The 23,131-nt window shown below is 34.9% G+C and overlaps 1 long non-coding RNA gene across 1 annotated transcript; it reads right to left on the bottom strand.

Moving 5' to 3' along the window:
* Positions 1-9,646: 9,646 nt before the first annotated feature.
* On the bottom strand, positions 9,647-11,109 carry LOC129751034 (uncharacterized). Its single transcript, XR_008738572.1, has 3 exons — positions 10,985-11,109; positions 10,725-10,927; positions 9,647-10,317 (listed from the first exon to the last, which is right to left on the bottom strand). It is a non-coding gene; the product is annotated as an uncharacterized LOC129751034 (long non-coding RNA).
* Between the last annotated feature and the right edge of the window lie 12,022 nt (positions 11,110-23,131).

The raw sequence follows: 23,131 nt of genomic DNA, 5'->3' as shown, positions 1-23,131 counted from the left end.
TAAGAAAGGGCGACGACATACAATTTACTGCCGCGCGCCGCCCCTTTTGTCGAATTATGCTCGTGTCATAAAATTGCACAGATGCTTGGACGATGAAGTTGAATCGAAATTTGGAACCCTGGAATGGGATTTCCTTGCTTGCACCACGGCTTTGACACATTGGACGACGACGACGACGGGACATTTTTGACTCTGCTGTGCGACATCAGAGAATATTCTGGCCGTCGCTGTTTCCGGGTAAAAGAGAGTGGGAGTGAGTCTGAAGTGGACGGGATTTCCGGGATCCGGAAGTGTGAGGTCCACGTCGAAGAATGATGAAAGCAATTGCCACTCGGTGTTGTTTTCCTTTTTTTCCTCCCTTGAATGTGAAGGCTGCCCTAGGTGGGGGTGAGGGTTTATGTGTTTTTTTTTTCAACAGTAGCTCTTCTGAGGTGAGGCATCTTGAACAAACAATTGCGCTATTCGAAGTCTGCTGGAGCTGAAAAGTGGCCTCATTGGAAAGCCGGGACTCGGTAATTGGCGGTGCCGGTGGCAATTTATTTTTCGGTAACGAGGGTCATACCATTATAATGACACCATTGCAGGGACTGTGATTTTTTATTCCAATCCGCCCACTTCTGAGCATCGTTCGGTAGGAAAAACTGGCGGTTCTGATTGAACAGTTTCACATTAACTGGTGATGAGAGGCCGTAAAAATAAATGTTTATTCGGTGAAATTGTTTCAAATTAATGGCAAATTTTTGTCATATGTCTTCATTTATTCTTTGCACATCAGTTTTAGCGTTTTAAAACATTGTTTGTAGATATTAATTTCTTTTCGGTTCGTTTTAGTTAATTAAAAGGGTAAGGCTTGAAAAGGAAGTATAATTATGTGTGTTAAAATGGTATGTAAAAAATGAAATACATAGATGAACATACATATGACCTAAATTTCAGTTTTTGCACAGTCCGGATGGGGAAAAAATTCAAAAACAGAAATTTGAGATAAATTTCAGTAATTTATAGAATCGCGTTTGATATACTAGAACAAAGCTTTATTGTAAAGTTGATAGATTTCGAATTGTTAATATAAATTTTTAACTATCTTTCATTTTATGAAAATCTAAAAACGAGATATTTAGTTTTTGTTCATCAATATGCCAGCACAGACTTTGATGTGCAACTGATTATAACATCAGATAAAATATTTTTAGAATATTACTACCATGCTATAGAACTAGAACTATATGAAGTCTTAAAAGAAGTTTTTGAAATTGAATTCTCATCAATAGCCCTATTGAATTCTGAAAAAGTTGAACTTGTTTAGTTCATGACTGGACAGTGGCCAATTAATATTGAATATGATCTATTGCAAACACCCCTCAACTGAAGAACTCATTTTTATTTCCATTATCCAAAAAAGGCATCTTTTAAGAAAGACAAGAGATATAAGATTCTTACTGCAAGTTTACTCTCTACAATCGGTGATATAGGTACATATCTATTTGTTGAAAACGCAGGTTTCAGTGGTGGAATAGAGTTGTCTTTATTCATGTTTCGTCTGTAAGGTCATTAGAATACAACTGTATCAATTAGCGACAGCTAGTTGTCACTTTCCACTTCTTATATTCTCTTACCGGGAAAGTACTCATTTCTCAATGAGTACTTTGATATTCTTACCCAGAATATCTGGCAACACTGTTGTGTTACCATGAACCCAATTTGAGTAGTCTCGCCTAATCGTGTGGTTATGTTAACATTTGTACCGAGTTTATCATCATCACCTATCATCAGCAATCGTTGATCTATTGTTCTCGATTGCGAATTGAACATAGCAAGAGGAACCAAAACTAAAACACAAATACCTCGATATAAAGCAACCTCTTTTTAAAGCAACCTCGATATATCGTAACCCTACACAGCAAAAATTATTTCCTGTAAAATTACAGTAAATGTCCTGTAACAAAAAGGAGCAGGACATTTACCGTTATTTTACTGGTCGGGGACATTTATTTTTCAGTGACTATATAAAATTACAGGCCTGTGAATTCAAGTAACCTGTAATTGCTATCGACCTGTAATTGCAAGCTACATGTAATTGCAAATGACCTGTAATTGCAAACGATCTGTAATTGCAAGTGACCTGTAATTCCCAGCTACCTGTAAACTAATATTCACGTAATTTAATTACATGAAAAGTATTTTTTCGGTAAAAATGAAAAAAACGAAAGTATGTTTGAAAGACTTTATTACTGCAAACAATCGCAACATTATACTATACTTAAAACTTATCTCTTTTTCACAACATCGACATGCATTTGTTTACAATAAAAAAAAAGTTTTTTTTTTAATGAGATGCAACTCTTTGGATACATTCAACGAATATATGTATCTTACCATCATTCGCAGAATGGCTAGCAGACCGACCTGCTGTTTTTCTGTTCACAAACAGTTGTTTGATTACAGCGCTGGCTGATGAAGATAGAAACATTTGACCTATGAATCTGTCAAACGACGCCTCGAATCGGCGTGTGATGTGTCATGAAATTTGAAAGGAAAAAAATAACATTAAAATTGGCACTAATAAAACATTTTCTTTTAAGGTAACATGCATGATTAACACAATTGTTTTTTTTTTTCAATTACCTTGTGCAACAACAACGGTCTTTTTTTTGCTGTCCTCCAAGATTGGCAATTAACATATTGCTGCTGGCACTGCCACTTTTTATCACACAGGTTCTATCAGACGGCCTGTAAAGTCTCGTAGTCGCCCGGGTCAGGGAACAAATACTACCGGAAAAGACGCTGGTCGAAACAGAAGCAGTTCGTGGAGCTAAAACAGATTTACAAAAAATCATTCATGTTACTCAATTACAATAACAGTAAATTGTTCTCCAACTGATTAATTAGATATAAACTTTTCTTTCCATCTCTATATTCAAATTGAACCAACTTACTCATTTCTTCAAACAAATCGTCGGATTGACCAGCATACGCAAAACTTGCGACTATGGATGAACACACTCAGGTCAGCACCTTCTACAAACCCGGATGGCAGGCCATTTGAGAGGGTTGCTTTCTCAGCTCTTGAAACCACCGCTTCCTTTCGTGACATCTCAGTATACAGTTGCTGTTACACTGTAAATCCTTGGACAACTGCTCATTTTTATGAAATTGAAACACTAATAAAATTTTCATAAAAACATTCACGCTAAATTTAACTCCTACAATAAATATTAAATTTTATCAAGCATACACCCCAAGCAACCAGAATTCCCTTAAAAAGGTTCCATAGAAGCTTAATCAGCTCTCGTTTGTGTCTGAAGAGAATGCTAATCAGCCCAAAATTTAAGTTCTTAAAGCTACTTTCAAGTTCGTTTAGGTGGCTGTAGAGAACGCTATTCAGCTTCTAAGAGAATGTCAAGCAACTTCTACGCGCCGAAAAAAAAAATCCGACTGACAGATTGCTCTGACAACCACATGTCAGATTGCTAGGTTGCCGGTCTATCATATTTTATCTCATTGATTTTAATTATATTGTTTTGATTACAAAAGCTGGCGTGTAGCCTAGAGAATTGAACCGCTGCTCTCTAGGTTGTAATGAAACTCACCAGCCTCTCGACCAATCCAGCAATAGCTAATTGCCACTGTAATAATAAGTATTTAAACTTAATGTCATTTGAGATGCTCATTTTAATGGTTGTGCTAAACGTAAAAACTTATGCTACACAAATAACACACGACGTATTACAGGACACGACACTTAACGTTTTTACTAACGGAAAAAGGAATTAAATTTACCTTTTTTGTCGACCGGTTTCGGGCTCGATGTTGCCCATCTACAGGACGACAGGACAGGACGAATTCCTTTTTCCGTTAGTAAAAACGTTAAGTGTCGTGTCCTGTAATACGTCGTGTGTTATTCATTTGAGATGATTGAGTGGGTTGGTCAATAGAAGGTACCTTATTTCGTTCAAAGGACTTTCAGTACACAATATGAATCATAACACAAATTCGCATCATCAAAAATTTATTCGAATATCTTATTTAACATTTATAAGAAAAATTCGATAAAATCTTGAATTCCATTTGTAAATATCAGTACAGATATAAACAAAACAAATACCATGACAAGAAATTGACAGACATTTTTGACATGTCGCTTAGAATTCCCATATAGGTTCTTTAAAACACCTTCAAGTACCTTAATGGTGCGCTTTAGTATGTTAAGCGAACGTTATCGACCTTCTTGAAAAACATTTTTGACATGTCGCTTAGAATTCCCATATAGGTTCTTTAAAACACCTTCAAGTATCTTAATGGTGCGCTTTAGAATGTAACGCGAACGTTATCGACCTTCTTGAAAGAAGTTCCATTAAAAGCGCTTAGAAGTTCCGTTATCGATAGTTTAACCTTTCAAAGGGCGATGGAAGTTCCTGAGTAACTTTTACGCGACAAGAGTCACCTGAAGTTCCCGTAATACATTTTTTCAGCCAAATGTGAACTTCGGAGTTCGGAGTTAAGTAAAAACGCGACTTTTGGTTGCTTGGGACACTTCCGTGGACGAACTCAACACTAAGCAATCGAAGCTCAAAATGGTTTGCTTGCGCTATCCAATACTCAATTCTGAGTCACCTTGACTCATTTGAGGGGAAAATCGCTACACACTATTAAATTTTTGGTGTAAATTTAGGTCAAATTGGATGCACAAAACTGAAGCATCACTTTTGACAAAAATTTAGTTCACAGACAGAAGAGATCAAAGCCAGAAACGCTTGAAGACTTAAATTTGAACTGATTTGAACAAAAATTCAAGTCAAATAAGATGTAAAAATCCGAGTCATCACACAAGACACGTATAGAATTATACTTTCAGTGATTTAATTTTGTGTCATATTGCATGCACAAAAAAAAATTGCAGCGTTTGTGACGTAACATTAGGTCGTCTTAAAATTTACATTCTTGTCGTAAATTAATGATCTCCTAAGATAAGGCTTGCGTTTCAGAAATAAATCATATAATCACTGTTACGAGTTTTTATTGGCGATATACGTATGTAATTAATAATTTGGTTTATTTTGGTTTATTCTTCGTGATTTTATAAAAAAAAAAACAAGTCCAAAAAATGCGATTTGTCTATGACCGGACACCATATTGCAGGCATGTCAAACTGGGGGTTCGCGGGCCGCATGCGGCCCGCGGTTTTTGTCAATGCGGCCCGCGTAGCGCCGCCCTAAATTTTCACAAAACTCCCTACTATACAGAAGTACGCTGGCTTTCCTGCCACAAAATATTAAAAAGATTTTTTTTTGCTACGAGAGGAAATAATATTATTTTTGGAAATAAAAGGTGAACCTGTTGAACATTTTCAAGCAGACGACTGGGTTCAAGATATGGCATTTGACGTTATTCTCACTGGCCACCTGCAAGATTTTTTTTTTTTTTTTTTTTTTATGGCGTTTAAATAGCTCGGGGAGCTGACGCTGGAAATGAAAATTAGAATAGTTTGGAGAAGAAAATTTAAAGTTTAGAGAAGGCAGCGTAGAATAGTAAGCGATCTTGAGACGTTGGTTAAACCATCAAGCACTTCATTATATCCATGGAATATGGATAAAATGCAGTTTAAGATAATAAAGCTTAGTTCTTTTAGAAATGGGACACTTTCTTTTGCTAATAGCTCGTTTACTAGTAATCGGATATTCAAAATTTTGACAGCATTTTGTTGCCTGTAAAAAGTACTATCCGACCTATTTTTTTCAAAATTTAATATTTACGCGTTTTGGAGATATTTACGATGCAAGAGAAAAAGGAAAAAATAATTTTGCACAGTTTCATTCAAAACCCATCATTATTAAATTGATAGCCGACAAAACCGTTGATTATTCAAAGAACTACTGTGTGTGAGTGGTGGAAAAGTATGCAAATACTGTCTAAAATGTCCATAAAGTTCAAATCAACCAATGGAGTGAAGCATATGATTGGGAACTTCGGCTAAGGGTCATCAGGGAAGTCAAATCTCATACCAGCATTTTTAATTTTCAATAAGCGAAAAACTAAGGGTAGATCACTGCTATTCGCTGAAATTTCCAAAAAAAAAAAAATTTCCGATAAGCTGAAAGTGTTGCCTCTAAATGAGTCATTAAAACCTAACCTCAAACAATTTTTTTTGCTAGATCCACAGCTCGTATGCTGTAAATCTGGTTCCGAGGCTATGGGACAGATGATTTCTGATGAACGAAAAAACTTAAGAAATACCCTATTTTAAACAAATTCCAGCGTTTGAATCCTATACCACGTCTGCTCGTGGCAAGGTCCCGAGTATATTAAATTATGTATTTGCTTATTATTTTGAATAAAATATAATGATTTGCCAAAATTCTGCTCCTGTGGAAAAAAAACAACAATTTTCAAAACGAATACTATGGTTTTCACTCTTTTCAAATGCCTAAAAAGAGTAATCTTTTATGTACCCTTCGCAACCTACGATCTTTACTTACCGATTATACTTTAAATTCAATCTCCTCATGGTTTTACTTCGTTATGGCCAGATTTTGCCAGCAGAAATTCCATTAAAACGCTCAAAAAGTGGCTCAAAAATAATCAAATTTGTTAATTTCAAAACAGCTGTATCCACTAAAGTTGCCTCAGTTTCTTTTCAATAAGAAGTATTGGTCAAAAAAGTATCAGAAATTGAAGGAAGGGGATATAACCAACTAAAATACAGATTAGATGAAGTATTAGTTTGAAAAACTGATCATTATCATGACTGGAAAAAGTGTGCGCCGGCCGAAGGGACGTACCAAGAATAAAGTAGAATTAATTCTTACAAAAAAACGATAAATAATTTTTTTCAAATTTTTTCATAAATAATCATAAGATTACCTTCATTTCCTTCATAGACAGTATTTAGATCAAACGAAAGGTTTTTGAGATACACGCATTCGTAACTGTCCCATTTCTAAAAGAACTAAGCTTTAAACCAACCCCTCCCGATACCAGTTGGAGGAAGGACATGGGCGGGTTCGAGACTGGCCTCTACATACTCCCCACGCATCTAACTACATTTAATTTTTGTGTTATTAAAGGAATCATTTTAACTTATCTTATATGTTTTTCCTTCCTTCGTCGTCGTCTGTTGAACGTCTGCTTCGTGTCTCCGCCCCAATTCCACTGGTATGTGTGATGGGTTTCGTGATAGTTGTCTCGGGGTCCAGTCATCATATGACTCCGAATCGTATGCGCAGGGGTATATGAAAATAAAAGAAAGAGAAAAGGAGAGGAAAGAGAAATATAAAGGAAGGAATTAGTTCTTGCATGAAGTAATTGAAGTGTTATTTGCTGTTTTTCCCTAATTTTTTGCCTTTCATTTTCTAAATTTTGAAATTTTTGTTTTTCTTTTTAGAGTTTTCCATTTCATTGCTAATCATACTATTTTACCAAAATATGGATGTGAGAGTTTGTTTTGCTTTTTGGAGCAAGCCTATTTCAAACTAATAAAAATTCTAGCTCAAATTAATAGTAGAAGTAAGCTACCTTATTCCTATCACAACATCACAAAATCATGAAAATTTACCAGAATATGGATATAAGAGCACATCTTACCGTACCCTACCTACCTCACATAGTTGAATGTTAAAATCCATCATAATTTACAAAAAATCTACATAGGGGTTCTATTAAAATATACCGCATGCCTATTGTAAAATGCCCGAAATCAGTAATTAGGACTACCTACTCATTGTTATTCTTCAAAACCGAACATTCTAATATATACTTCCATAGATGAATTTCACACTAAACCGAAAAACGTAAAGATTTGCTAAAAATGAATAATTAAATAAAAAGCAAAAAAAAACAAAACAAAAAAAAAACGTCTTACCAAATGAAATATAACATTTTCCAACAACAGCATTCCCATCCAATGAGCCTCTAGTTCTTGTAAAATGCTTGATTTAAGAATAAGCCAACGAAATTCATAAACCGCAAATACACACTTACTAGAGCATTGGGGAGGCGAATACCATAACCTTTACCTAACATCGTAATACTTTTCACACGTTTTCTCTATTTTTAATTCTACAAGACTAAACCATCTAACTACCTAACCAAACGAATTATGCCCTATTGAAAGTATCAACTTTTATTATGGTAAATTGTGATACTTTCACTACCAAATGTTGCGATTGTTCTGCGGAAGGGAGGGCAAGTGTTTCAACTCCCATTCATCTTATCAACATGGATCATGAAAAAAAAAAATAGACATCTTTGAACCTACTGCTGAATTTAAACTAAATAAAGATGTCCAGCTCCTCTTCTAATTTAGGCCATATTATGACACCATGTTTAACAAGATTGTGTGTAACGACACTGTCAGGAAAATGATGGGTTGATCCATCATTTTCACAAACATACACACCGCAGCCGTTAACCCATTGCAACTTAGGGTACGGCTCACTGGCCACCTGCAAGATTTGAACTTAAAGCTTCAAGGAAAAGAAAAAATCAGAGAATATCATAACTGCTTGTGATGATGTAAAAAACTTTCATGCGAAGTTACGGTTATGGATCAACCAAATTTCCAAAGAAAACCTTGTGCACTTCTCTACGTGTCAAGAACTGAAAAAACAAATGAGGCTGCATCATTTGGTAAATACGTACTTCACCTAGAATCGTTACTAGATGCATTCAAAAGCCGTTTTCGTGACTTTAATTCATATGAGCAAGAATTTTCGTTGTTTGTATCTCCATTTACGTTTGCTCCTAAAAATGCTGCTGATAATTTGTAACTAGAGTTGATAGAGCTGCAGTGCGATTCTTTATTAAAAGCGAAATACATGTGGCTGTACCAAAATTTTACAGCTATTTGCCTGAACCCTATGTTGAGTTACGGAAATTTGTTGCCAGAATTCTTGCTATTTCTGCAAGTACATAGCTATCTATGTGAGCAGTTTTTTTCCAAAATGAAAGCTACAAAAACTCCTCATCGTTCGAGATTATCTGACAAAAATTTATCATCAATAATGAAAGTGTCAGAGACAAATAAACTTCAACCTGATATCAGCATTATATTATGCATTATAATATAAGAATGGTCAACATTAAAAGCTTACATAAAAATTTAACGCAAAATTTCATTCCAAGTTTACTTATAACTATATTCCATTTTATTGGCTGATATGAATAAAGCTGTAGTAATTGCTTTTGCTATTTTCGAGCAGTTTTGTGAGTCAAATACTTCGAATGGCATGCATATTTATAATCCGGAGCTGGTTGAAAGTAAATGTTCTACTCTGCTTTTTCATATCTAGTTGAACAAATGCTTTCAAATTTTGCCATTCTTAAGTTCGAGTTAAGTAAAAGCTATCGAAGCAATTGCTATTTTCTTATTCATACCACCTATTGTATCTAATCTCCGCGGAACTAATATGTTATGTTTTCTAACTGATTTTGGCTGCGGCCCTCTACGTCATAGAAAATTTTAAATGCGGCCCGCACACTTAAACGAGTTTGACATGCCTGCCATATTGTTTTTTTATAACCGTACAAGAAAATATTTCAAATTTAACATGATTTCAATTTGAAACTTTCTTTTTTTTATCTCTATAGCACCTTCAAATTGTTAGCAGAAGATAAAGATCGAAAAAGGAAAATATTTTGGTCCTCTGAGAAACTTCAAATTTTCCTATCCGGGCAATGACAATTTTTCTGTAGTTTTTTCGAAAAAAAAAATGTTTAATTTGGGTTTCTCAAAAAAGTGATTTGAATCATTCATCTTAAAGACTTTTCGATTTCCATGTTACTTATAAGTTTACTTACAAAGATTAGGTATAAGGTTCGAAGTTTTTTTTAATTATTTGATAATCAATGTTTTAAAGGTATTTCTTTGAAACTCTATTTTACTTCTTGTTCAAATGGTAGTTTGAAACTTGTTGCACAATTGTTCAGAAAGTCCTACCTAAATGGCTAAAATACTATTTATATATAAACTTTATGAACCCAATAATTATTCCCTCAGCGCACAGATTATCTTTCCAGTTCTATTCAACTGCCGCCTGTATTAACTAACGAACCGTAATGCAGACGCACCTCGTCATCAAAAATTCTCACCTTTAAGAAGGCCAACTGTTCGGAACCGTTCGTAGTCAAATGTGCGTTGCATTGTCATATTTGATGTAAACTGTTGGTATCTGGACGGAAGTCTTCCAGTTGTAGATCGTAGGCCTTGAACTGAAAGTGCTGCCATGAGGAAATCGATATTTCCAACATCTGGCGTGACATACACTTGGCATTGTCGCTCTGTAACTCCATCTTGAACTGCCTTTCCGAATGTTAACGGGCCTGAAAAACAATGAATTTTTAATTAGTTAAGTACCAAATAGAATGCCATTCATAAATAAGAATAACCAAGATTATTTTCTATACATGATGAATGCCGTAAAGGGACCTTAGTCAGCGCAGTCAATACCCTCACTCTGAGCTTTTAGAAAAAAAGAAAAACAATATAACAATTTAAATATGGTATTGTTATATTGTTTTTCTTTTTTTCTTTAATTTAAAAACTGAACAAATGTAGGCTAAAATATTCTGTTTTTCTTATTGATATACTTTTTTTTCTTCCCTATTTTAGAAATATGCTTGTTAAAAAAACAAAATACGCAGAGCTAGGACCAGTAACAATATTCCGAGAGAAAAAAAAAGCCAACCTGCCGCAAAATTAAAACATGAATCGATAGCAAAATACTTACAGCATGGATAGCTCCGCTGTTCGCAACTAGGGTAGTTGTCCTGCCATTGCTGTTTAACAGCTAGAACTGCATTTCGACCAGTAAACTATGTAAGGGCACACTATTCTCAAACATCCGGTCAGCGGTTCCTGATGTTAAAAAACGTCCCAGGCGGCGACGGAATACAGCAGCAAATGGTGCATGAATTTGGATTCAATAATTACCTGGGAAATTGAAAATGATTAAAATTTATATTCAAACTAAGAAGGTTTTTTTGATACCTTTGCGTAAACATAGTCCCAAGCCTTCTCCGGAAAGGTCAAAATTGTCCATCATACCATATCGTATGTGGATTGTTATGTCGCGGTTCACTTAGAACAGTTTTTACAAAATAGTATTTGTTGGCTGCAAAAATAAAAAAATGTTAAAAATTAAAATATTTTTAACGATACCGTTGCATACGTTGTTGTCCGCTTTGGTATCCAAATCACAATATTCCGCATAGTTTTGTTTTGGTGTTTATGTTTGACCTTTGGTGTTTATTCAACCTTTTCTCTCCTTTTTCGCGATAAATGGGATTAGAAGACTAGTCGAAAGACAACGCCTCTACTGTAGGGCAAAAAGCAGGTGACATTCAAAATGGCCGTTAGAAGCAAAAGCGGATCAAAGGCAAAATCCATCAATTATGAGGCATACCATATTTAAAGATTTTGATCTTGATACTTTTTTCATTGAATAAAAACTCGAGCATCTGAAAAATAAATATTTATCAAATTATAAATTAAATTTGAATTTTTTAAACGTTGCCTTGAATATAGGGAGCGTAACTTACTTTTGTTTTTTGCGCTTTATCGTACTTTAAGGCAATCCCACCAATCAGTTGTGGGTAGTTTTTTCCTGTCCATATGCATTGAGCCTGATTCAAAAAGAGGTAAAAATTCGACCTTCAGGGAAATACCATTTAATTATTTGAAATGTTGCGCTAGATTTGACAATTAGTTTTCGCTCTCTTTTCGCTGAAACAACAAACAAAATTCACATGCATATAAAAACTCAAATGGTGTTAAAATTTAAAATCAGGTTGAATATTTTTAGAATGGTTTTCAATAATATGTACTGAAACTATTTTTTTCGAAATTTTTAGATGCATTCTGAAATTTTATCTTATGATGCTAATCGGCAGTCGGAATCAGAATCTTTTTGAGGCAAGGTATACCAAAAACAATGTTTAATACTTAACAATCAGATTCTTATTATTCTTTCAGGTTCAAACTTAAAAATAAAATATATCCAACATTTAAACAAGTGATTAATTAAGGAACACGTAGATTAACCATGTCTATTCAATCAACAATGTTCAATTTAAAAAAGAATTTTCGGAAAACCTCAATGAAATTTCATGATCAAAGTGTTTTCGATGGTTACATACATTTTCCGTTTTTTTTAAATCATTTTAAATTTTCCATCTAGAGAATGTGAAAAACCTTTTATCTTAACTTGTGATTACAATCTCAAAGTTTAATCATCCTTACCGTTTTGGATAATAATCACGACTTTGAGGAACATCGTTTTGACTTATTTCAAACCATTGAATGGTGCGATAAGATGCGTAACATCGCCAACTTTAAACCTGAAATTGTTCGTTGAATTAAACATTGGTTCTGTTTATTCCGAAGTCCAAAGTTGGTGTTTCTGTAAAGTGGTGATAGCTTTAAATGTTATTCGAAAAAACAATCGGATACTTACTTCCTGTAGGATCATTCAGCCGTCCGTCCTGAAGCTGTGCGTTTAATGGTTGTCCAAACTAAAACCTTCCAGATATTTTTTGGTTTGTAATTTTTCTATTCCACATCCGCATTCACTAGGTAACTCTGCATTTTATAATGCCCTTGTTCCAAACACAGAAATACGTATTTATCATTACAAAAAATGTCACGACTTGATTCACGAGCCATAATGGCAAACGATTTGACTGAAAAAACTAATTAAAACATAATTTTATGTTTTTCGTTACATTAATTTTGACTCAAAACTTGATTATCGCTACCCGGGTCAATCTTTAGACATCCAGTGATGTAAAGTTAGACTCAAACTTACTTAAATATCTTCAAATTTGAAACTGTCGATGTGTGAGTACAATTTACGTTCAAAACGATGTAAATTTACACCTTTTCTTGATTAGATCAATATAAAAATAGGTCTCTAAGCGTTTCTGTCCAGATTAATTTTCATAATTTATTGGTGTGTGGATAAGCAAACCCTTGAATTTGTATAGCAGTAACTAGTTTTGAATTCCGATTTTTGAAATGTTGCAAAAATTGCATCTGGATGTTAGTAACTGTTGGCAGCAATTAATCGTCGCTGCTTCTTCTGAGCCCACAACATCAGTGCCCAAGTTAAATTGGCTGAAACAGTGGCTCCGACTGACACGGTCAACTTGATTGGTCGCCTGATCAGTAAGAATGACATGATTTGATGATAGATGCCACCATTGAACTCTCAATCCACCCTAATCCCTATACAAAAATTGAGCATAAAGATTTTCGAACCTCACCTAATTCGGCGTCGAACAGAAGCCTCGGGGATTGGGTTCGTCGTTGTAGGTCCCGAACTTAGCAGTTAGTTGTGGCCACTCGGTCCAGATTTTGCAATTCCGGTTTAAATGAAATGGAGTGACTTTTTAAAGCTGAATAAACGATTGTAAAATTAAATACGGAAATTTGATCCATTGAACTTATTGAGGTACTTACAAGCAATCAATATTACAAAACAAGTACGGCTTAAAGAAATTGTGATGCTGCCACTAAGCGGAAAGGATTTTTTGAAGCAAACAGTCAAACGATTGCTGGCACGGAAACTTATTTTGCTTTTGCTTCGTTTGATAACTGGAAATTTTACAGGCCCGTAATATAAAACCAACCTGTAAATAAAACGTTCACTTGAAATTAAATGCTTTCAAACAGTAAAACTACGGCAAATGTCATGCTCCTTTTTGTTACAGGACATTCACTGTAATATTCAATGATTTTCTTTGAATTTCAGTCACAAGCAATTAAAATTACATGTTTTCCTTATTACAGGTTGTTTTAATTTACAGACAACTATTTTCAATGTCACGTAATAGTCAAAATTTTTTTCTGTGTATATAAAGCAACTTTTGCCTCTATATTACGTAACTTTTTAAAATGTTTCTAATTTCAATACATATGTTTAATTTCAATACTTATTGGTAATAAAAATATTATAATGTTGTTTATGAGCCATGCGGTAACGTCAAGGAATGCATTGAATTAGTAGCTAAAAAAAACAAAACTGTCTGCAGATTCAGATGCCTTCTTAAACTAAGCGGAGAAAAATTGTCCAGTAATATAGCAATTATAGACGAATATATCGCCAAATTTACAAAAGAAGTCCATGATAAAAATCTATCTCAAGCTCAAATCTGGAATACTTGCTTTTTAAGAGCACACCAACGCAAACATTAGTTGAGCAAGATTCCAGATCAGCACCTGGTCAGAAAGTCAGTAAGGAGAGGATTACTTTCATGCCATGTAGCAATATGGATGGTAGTTTCAAACTTCCATTGATGATGATAGGGAAATCCGCGAAACCACGAGCGTTGAAAAACATTAAAGAGCTGCCACTATATAACAGGTCCTCCAAGAACGCCTGGATGACCCGAACTTTATTTAAAGCACAGATAACAGAGGTCGGGCTGGAGCTCAAATCTTGTGTAAAAATGCCAACCGTTATTATAAACACAGAAAAAAAATCTGAATCCTTAAAAGCACTGAAATTGAAAACCCTTAATATTACATGACATATAACGCGATTTCACACTGTAAATTTCCGTCACATATGATGCTTCTTTTTATTTACATCATATGTGATGTAATTCTACAGATTGTTTCGTAGTGCGAAATATTACATGTCACAGAAAATTACATGTCACAGAAAATTGCAAAAACTGAATCCTTAACAACTCTGAAGATTGAAGAATTGAATCTTACATGACACGGAACACGATTTTCTATTGTAAATTAGAAATGATTGAATCCTTGACAGCACTTAAAATGAAAAAAACAAACACGATAGCAAGTCGTAAGTTTTTTGACCTGTCGGATGTTTGCGCTGCCGTGTTGTTTGATTGTGCGTTCATTGTGGAATGGTAATTTTTTAGAATAAGTGGTTAGATAAAGCTAAATATGCTTCAAACAATTTGTTTTCAATCTAACAGATTCGCAAAGTCCGTTCCGGGAAAGACTCCGCCAGATGGAAATGGTGACGATCGTAGCCATGGTTGGCAAAAGTGGCAGATAAAAAAGTGGCAAAAGTGGCAGGCAATTTCAAATGTCGGGCCAGGTATTGTGGAGGTTAAAAAAATTTCCAAGGGTTAAAAACGTTGGGACCAGCAATAAACTTTTACCAAAGAGAAGTTTGTTGAAAGAAACACTATTTGTACTGAGTTGTGATGTGAAAAAACTGTAAAAAATTAGGTTTAAAATAAATATAATCTGGTATGTACAAAAAGATTGTTTTTTTTATTGAGAGATCTTCTTTGAATCATATTACTAGAAAGTAAACAAGCAAAAAAATCCAATTGGAACGTTCTTTTAATTCAGTGGTGTAAACATTACATCACTTTTAAATTACACGTCTGCAAATTTTACAGGCGTGTAATATCCAACTTGCACTGAAAATTCCGTCATATATGATGCTTCTTTTTATTTACATCATATGTGATGTAATTTTACAAATTTTTTTGGTAGTGTGAAGAAAAAAAAATTACTCAGCATAAAGCCACTAGATGTCGTTAAAACAAACTTAACGAAGATTTGTTTATTTCCGTTAAACATGCACGCTAAGGTAAAAATCACTTTCAAGCATTAATGTACAACCTGTCTGATATTTGGTATTTAACATTAATCGCATGAACGTATGAAATTCAATAAAAAAATAGAGAAGTTCATTACGTAAACAAACGACAAAATTTTAGATGGTTTACTTACTAACTTGATCGGCAGTTGAAAAGTTATCGAACCAACGTTTTAAAGGAATGGCTGTAAAATCTTTATCTTTTGTCTGCATTTTACTGTGCAAAGTTTATCCAAATTGATGAACTATAATCATCGACAAGAAAAACAGATGCACATAGTTATGATTTATTTGGAGGCGTCTTTGATTTTTTTTTTCTATGGGCTCTCATTTTTTTATGAAAGTTTTAACTTTTGAAGCAACTTTTCCTTGAAAAAAAATGTAGACCTAAAAGCCAGGCAACGCATCTAAGGAAAAATAAAGAAGCCTTAATAGATAAGAGGATAACAAATTGATTCAAAATAAGTATTTTTTCATAAAGGTGTGTTTAATTTACTAGAAATGATTAATTTACTAGAAACTAATGAATTTGAGCATTTTCAAGCGCCAAAATATAGAATTCAGAACACTAGAAATTTGAAAATTTGTTTTGAATCGTAGGAAACAAAACTGATGCTTTCTGTGTAAGATATCAACAGTATTCAAAACAACCATTGAATGATCGATTGAATGATTTGAACTGATGAAAACACTCATTTGAGCTGCAGGATTCAAACCTTTCAAACTCTAGCCAACTATTTTTTTATGAATCGATTCCTACAATAACATTTTATGTGAGTAAAATGCAAAATTCTTGAGTTAGTTTTTAGTAAGTCGTCTGAACCAATATAAACAAAATCAAGCTTTTGACTACAAACGATAGACAAACATGAATTCTATGTTTAAAACTTGGTTTCATTTGATCAATAAATTACTTCAAAAACATGATTTGAACTTAAGACGTATGTTGACTTTCTCATTTTCGAGTGCAATTTGGTATTAACTACGTTTTGCGCAGCACTGGATTGCCGTGATGCAAAAGGACTTTGAAAACATTTCGGCAAGTGCGGTTCATAGGTCCTTTTGCATCTTCGCAGTAAATGATGAAAATAGTGAAAATGATTGAAAATATTTGTAGTTAAAAAGAGCATTGTTTGTGAGAGTGACTTAAGCTATTTTAATAGAACAGCTGACTTGAATTGATTACTAGGTAAGTAAAATTAGTTTTATTTTCGATTGGTTGATATATACATTACATTTTTATCCTAAAACAGATGTATCCAGCATTAAATGTTTCCGCACTCGTTGATCGGTTAACGGAATGAAGGCCCGTGTTATGAGAGTTTCAACAAGAATTGTACAGTCCTATTGAAACATTCCTGATGGACAGTCCCGGACAACTACAATTCAAGAAAATTTGAACAGACACTTCTCTTTATAATATGAGTTCGATTTGTTTTGGAATTCATTTCATGCAACATACGGAACGGAACAGAATATCGAAGTTACGATCATGTTCAAACAAGTTTTATGATAAAAACTTAATAATTTGCGAAACGACGTATGAGCAAGATAATCAATGCAATAGGACGTAAGTACATTTAAACCAGTAAGAACTTACTAATGCCCGTATCACATGTTCAAACATATTAGTCGTCTATTTATTGCATAGGAGAACGAATTTCCGAATAATTTTGACAGTTATTTTTTAATTGATAATTTAAAAGCTATTTCAAAACTTCCACACCGAATTTCTCGAAAGTCATTGAGTGGCTCATGCGACCTCATCAAAACAAACTCAAGAATTAATTAATAAATTAAATGAGGGAGAAAATTGGAGCGTGTGAAACGCAAATTTTTATGTAAACAACAATTTTCGACCACGTGGCGACGAAAATTCAAAACATTATCAGGGATGCAAGTTTGATGAAAATTTCTTTTTTCCTTAAAAATCTTGGATTACAATTCGATTTACATTACTTTGCGATTTTGAATTCCTCTAAAGAAATGCTATCTAGTGCAGCGTGCCTACAGCTACGGGTTGTTGCATATTGAGGAAAAGTAGGCAAGGGGTACCAAAAGTTTCTCATTGGTGGGGGGTGGAGACGGAGCGCTTTTTGACAGCGAATTGTTCGCCTACCATGCCTACGATTACGATTTTCTGTCACAAGATGGACGATTCCGTGTACTGGTATAAGAACACACCCGAAGCTGTACACGCCCCAGATGGCGCCAACTTTACACGATTTGTCTATGTATCGTGTGACCAACATCTTTTAAATAAGTGGTCGTGAATCTCGTTTTTAAGCTTTTTTTTCCTCAGATTTAAGCTTTTTTTGCCTTGAGAGCATAGGAGACAAAAGCTTAAATCTGAGGAAAAAAGCTTAAATCTGTCAAAACGAGGGGAAAAAAAGGGGAAATCTGAGAGATGTGCTCCATACGGATTGAATAGCGTTGCCGCCGCCTGACACGCCCTGATCTAGTGTAATGATACCAGATTGGCTGGTTTTATTTACGAGCTTACGCAGATTATCAAAGAAAAAAATCCGTAAAGCGATGTTTGGGGGTGGCATGGATTTCGAGGAAAAAAGCTCGGTTTTGACCAGGATATATCCACAAATTTGGCGAAATCAAAACCAATAGCTACAATAAAACATACGATTTATGATTTTTGCGTCAAATAACAATTTTTGCTTAATCAAATTGAAGTTATAAACATTTTATAAAATCACTAGCTGATTTTACCCGGCCTTGCTCGGGTTCACATAAAAAATAAATAAAAATGAATCGTTTGACTTTTCGAAATTTTGGAAGTTTTATATTCATCATTATAAGGAATTTGGCACAAGTTTGGCCATGTTAGTTTTGATAGTCTTTTTAAAGTTTTTTATTGAGAATATTCACTGTTCATTGTTTTCATATTATCGGAAAATTTAAAGTTATAATATTTTAATTAAGGGGATTTTTTTTTATTATCTGACGGGTTTGCGCCGGGGGTCTTCAGATTTTCCCCAAAATTTAAAATTTGGTTCATTTTTGCGACTTAAAAACACATGTATTTTTTCAGATTTCTAACATTTTTATTTTTTGAGTTATTATTATTATTATTATTATTTCTTTATTTCATTCTTGCAACGTAAGATTACAATCTTTTTAATTGTTACAATGTGGTAGGTTGTTTTCTTGTATTTTTTATAACTAATAACTAATCGTTCCTAATTTGTTACGTTTTAAATGCCGTTCTACTCCACGAATTCCTCTAGCAAACACCTTTTGAACTCTGATTTGTTTTGAGTTGTTTTTAAATTGAGAGGAAGATTATTCCAACTAATACCGTATTTGTTTTCTCCCCTCGATCAGTGGTCCACCGTAACCGACAAAAACAAACACAAATCATCGCCAGTGTATTGCTACCTCACTCACTCACACGCTCTCTCGCAACACTGGCAAAATTATCGGTGGGCCACCGTCCGTAAGCAGAACTCCACCAGGTCAAAACCAGTGCAACACCGTCCGAATAAACAAACAGTTTGACAGCACCTAGTGGTGCACCAGTGCAACACTAGTGCAACACTCGGCATAAACAAATACGGTATAACAATACCTCTAACGAAAAAGGATCTACCGTAGTAAGTCGAACTATGCGGAGGGATAACAATATTACCAGTTCGAGAATTCCTTAATGGGATTAGTAAAGTTTTCAAATAAAGCGGTTTTCCTGTTTTTAAAATCCTATGCATTATCACACATGAGCGATATTTCTGAAAGTTGTCGAAAGAGCAGCCGATGAGTAATTTTTGCAAGTGTGACACTCGAGAGAAACGCGACAAATTGAAAACGTATCTTACGCAGGAATTAAGAGCAATGCGCATTCTGTTTACGGATCTTTCTAAAGCATTAGAATAAAGAAAATCTCCATAAATGAACAAGGGGAAAACATAAGTCTTGAAAAGTTTAAGTTTAGTAGAAATGTCCAGGTGATTTGTCGTTAGGTTTAATCTTTTGAGTGCACCATAGTCTTTACAGCATTGAGCATTGATCTGACGGTTCCAAGAAAGATCCCGATCGAAAATAACTCCGAGGTTTTCAGCGTGGTCAACAAATTGAATAATAGTGTCGTTGAGAACTAATGGAGGAAAAACTGGCGAGGATATGTACCTACTACCGAAACAAAGAGCTTTGGTTTTGGAGGGGTTTATAGGTAAAATATTAACATCGGACCATACTTTTATTTTATCAAGATCTTGATTTATTTTGGTACAAAACTCGTTCAAATTTGGAACATTTTTCTCACAGAGGTAGATCTGCACATCATCTGCGAATAGATGAATTGAGCAGTGCTGTAGAACAGATGGAAGATCGTTTATAAAAAGCGAGAAAAATAGTGGTCCTAAAATCGATCCTTGAGGTACACCTGATTCAATGGAAGTAAACTCAGAAAAATAACCGTTGAAGAATACGGCTTGTGAACGACCTTCAAGATACGACTGGACGAGTTCAACCGCTGGTCTTGAAAAATTGTATTTAGTTTTCAGTTTAAGGATGAGTTTAGAATGCGATACGCGATCGAAAGCTTTTGCAAAATCAATCAAAAGCAAAGCTGCAATACCTTTTTTATCCAAGGTGAGCGCTATATCGTTATGAACTTTCATAAGAGCAGTTTCAGTACTGTGGGAAGAACGAAAGCCAGACTGAAATTGGAATAGTATGTTATTTTGGTTCAGGTAATCTGTTATCTGATTTTTTATCAATTTTTCGAAAATTTTAGAAGTTGCGCTTAATATGCTGATAGGTCTTAAGTTTGACAGGTCGTGTGATTTAGCCTTTTTTTGAATGGGAATAACTTTAGATTTTTTCCATTGATATGGAAATTTGGAAGTTTTTAAAATTATTTCAAAAATGTGGCAACTCCTAGTGACATAAGAAGGATTTGAAATTTGTTCCGGCCTTAAGGAAGAAATGCAAGAGACCCCCCAACTTGAAAAAGGAGGGGTTCCTAACTATCACAGAAACATTTCTTGTACCGAAATACACTCCCATGTCAAATTTGGTTTAATTTGCATGATCAGTTCCCGAATTATGAAGACTTGTTACTCTTGTTTGAGAAACCTACCCCCCTTCCAGTGAGGGAGAGATCCCAAACTATAATTGGAACCTTCCCCAGCCTCAGAAGCCTCCACCTGGCATGTTTCACGTAAATCGGTTCAGAAATTTCCGAGTCTATAGAGAACAGACAGACAGGCAGACAAACATTCATTTTTAATATTTATAGATTTAAGTTATGTAAAAATGTATTGTTCTTCAAATTTGCTTTTCTTGAACTGGACGATACATATTTAAGTAGAAATGGGCTCATAGTAGCTTCCAGCCGACATAATCCAGCTATCTAGCGGTACATTCTTTAACCTTGTACAATTCATTAATTGGAAATTCTAAAAAATAAAATTTCAGTATGTTACTCTATTAATTTGAGTCAATTGATACATTAACACTAAATCTGAGTTCATCGACTCATCTTCAAGTTCAGGTCAGCTCATTACCTTTAATGGAACACAACATTATCAATGCAGGTTTATTAAGCTTCATATTCAAATTATCGATACCAAGATCCATCGGGGGGCGCCCGGCTTTGTTGAGCCTATCTATGTGTGTGAATAATGTATTATCCCTAGCCATAAATCATGATTGTTACATTTGGTAATTATGGACTGGGAAGCACTCCAGACGGTCACAATTCCCACGATACACCAGCAAACAATCAACTTTTGGCCGAAACAACAACATCACGAACATCATCTCCAAACACCAAACAGCAATGGCGACGACGAACGAATCCTTGCAAGCACTGCTAATTACCGCCATTTGTGTATACTAATGTAGTTTGCTCCCTCCGTAACTGGGGCTAGCTTTGGGTAGCATGCCGAATCACATCATGTTAGTTAAAGGAGCATGCAAATCTGAGCCACTTTTTCTCCCTTCTTCAGACCCTCCCTCCCTACCTCTCATTCACATCAGTAACCGAATCGTATTACCGTGCAGCAGCAGATGGTCGATGTAATTAAGGAAACGAAGCCTTTTGCAACGCTCATTAACTCCTTTGGTTGTTTTCCGGGTACCCGCCGGCCATATTGTCTTGCGTTCCTCCGACCAACCAAGACCTCGGCCTGGCTCCGGTCCGATTCCAGTGTCTTCGGACAATCCGGCCATTATCTGGCTTCTTCCCGGTGTTCCCGGAATCTTAAACGTGCCCGGGCAAGCCCAGCTCAAGCAAAAGGAGAAACAATTGCCAAAGAAATTTTCCTCTCGCTTCTCGACTTACTTATGCAAGGAAGGACGATCGCTTAACAGCAGTTGAATAAAGTTTTATTCACTAGTTGTTACTATCTTTTCTCTCAATGCGGCGTCTTCTTCGTGTGATGCAAGTGAAAACAACTGTGTACAAGCATTGTTCTGTACTCAAAGTTACGATTAAGGTTTGGTCCTTGTTGTTGATGCCAAGTGTTGAGCTCCCTCGATGTTCAACTTTTTTTTCGTCTGAGGCTGGGGTGGAAATCCGTGGTGGTGATGAGAATGTGAACGAAGGCAAAGTTTCCGTCCTCTTCCGTTTCCTTGCGAGTGCCCAGACCGCCTAATGATCATGCAGCTGCCAGAATGGTGGCCAAGTATTCAAGGAATTTGAAACAATGTATTGATTTTTTGCAAAATGCACCTATCACTAATAATAATATCCAATGTCCAATTCCTTCACTCCCTCTTCAAAAGGGAATCATGAAACCCAAAATTCACTTACAGAAAAGTCTCGTAAAAAATCTATTGACCCATTCTACGTATTTGCGTCCTGAGAGTCGATTAAAAAAAACTCCTTCAGCAATACTATCTGCTCATCTTTAAGTGGATGATTCAACGCGTGTTCCCATTGAATGGTTCAAATAACATTTGAAGTTTTGAAAAATTGGAAAGTTGCTTTAAATAGTGGTCATTATCGTTAAACAAATTTCATACTCACCTTCAGGACGTTAAATTCATCAAATTCAGATTCAAATTTCAAGTATACATACATTGTCTATACACAAATATCCAGATACAAGCGCGTTGAAATGTTGAAATGCAGTGAGCGAAACATGAATAATACCACTGTATTGCTTCTTAAAATATGAAAGATTGAGAATCATCAAAACTTTCTTCTACAATTTGTTTAAAATTGTTCAACGGATAAATAAAAAAAAAGTTTACTTTTTTTCAATGACGACCAAAAATATGAAAAAGCGAAGTAAGAATAGTACCACTAAAGTTATTCTACAAAAATTATGATTATTTTGGCGAAGTGGGTCCCACTTGTCCGAGCCAATGAAGAAGGAAAAATCAAGATTTTTTCTTAAAATTTACTGTGTTAAAGTGAATAATTCTGCATATTCAAACTATTTGAAGTGATAACGGGGGGCGTTTTCTAATATTCGAAAAAATTAAAGGGGTTTATCTATAAGAGATTTTTCTCTATCACTAAGCAATTTGACATTTGAGCTAGAAAACTTTATCATACTGCCTGATTTTTTTTTATAAACGTGAAACAATCG

Source organism: Uranotaenia lowii, chromosome 3 (genome assembly GCF_029784155.1).
Source record: "Uranotaenia lowii strain MFRU-FL chromosome 3, ASM2978415v1, whole genome shotgun sequence".
Classification (NCBI taxonomy): domain Eukaryota; kingdom Metazoa; phylum Arthropoda; class Insecta; order Diptera; family Culicidae; genus Uranotaenia; species Uranotaenia lowii.
This window is presented reverse-complemented; position numbering and strand designations above follow the sequence as displayed.